Here is a 1,187-nt window from a genome sequence, read left to right on the forward strand (position 1 = left end):
GTGTGTGTGTGTGTGTGTGTGTGTGTGTGTGTGTGTGTGTGTGTGTGTGTGTGTGTGTGTGTGTGTGTGTTTGTGTGTGTGTGTGTCTCTGTGTGTGTGTGTTTTTGTGCGTGTATATATATATATGGTGTGTGTGTGTGTGTGTGTGTTAGTGGGTGTGTGTGTGCATATCAGCCTTGGTGTAGGCAGCTTGCCTGTGTATGTATCCAGTTTGATGTGATCGGTGTTGCTTGATGTGAGCTATATACAGTGTAGTGTGTGCGACTAAGATCCAAACTTCTTCTCATGTGTTAGCAATCATTCGATGTTGTTTTATGAAACAAAACACACCTGCCGTCGCTTTTAAGGGGCATAATCCTGCTGAAAAATCTATTCGGGATTTGACCACGTATACGATTTGCCAACAGATGTAATACACGGGAAACTACCGTCAAATATACAGTTTGTCAGTAGACAGTTGTTAGATAAAGTCTCTAGTCCGTGCCCCTCGTTTAGCGAGAAAATCTGTCGGATAATAACGCGGAGATATCATTCATATACTCGCGGGAGCATAATATATAAGATACATTGTTATACCGGCCTTAGCACCGCTAATATTCTGTTTTCCTTCTCTATACACGTGATACTGGTGGTGTGTATAGCCCACCTGTGACCGTAATCTTCTACAACAACAGATACAAACACAAAAGTATTATTACTCACAAGAATTCGTGTATTTTTCGTGCAGTCAACGATTCTGCCACACGGTGACTATACTCGGGAGAGCATGAACTCTATTCATGTACTCCTGTCCTGATGACTATGAGATTGTAAATGGGAATGACACAATTTTATCGTTTGTTGGGGTCATCATATGGTGGTCCGATCGAGTTACCACTGGTTGTTGTCGCAGAATGACAATGTAGTGAAAAGTGCATGTACATACGCAATTCACACGCGCATTACAATCACCCATAAACATCGAATACTGGGGATAGAAACGAATGTGTGCGCGTGTGTGTGACTGTGTGTGTGTGCGCGCGCGCGCGCGTGTGTGTGTGTGTGTGTGTGTGTGTGTGTGACCTCTAATAATACTCTTACATGCTATCTTATTTTTACCTCCGCCCACGAAGTGGAGGGGAGGTTATGTGATCGGGTCTGTGCGTTCGTGTACACGTTAGCATGTGTGTGTGTGTGTGTGTGCGCGC

Source organism: Priapulus caudatus, unplaced genomic scaffold (genome assembly GCF_000485595.1).
Source record: "Priapulus caudatus unplaced genomic scaffold, Priapulus_caudatus-5.0.1 Scaffold244, whole genome shotgun sequence".
Classification (NCBI taxonomy): Eukaryota; Metazoa; Priapulida; class Priapulimorpha; order Priapulimorphida; family Priapulidae; genus Priapulus; species Priapulus caudatus.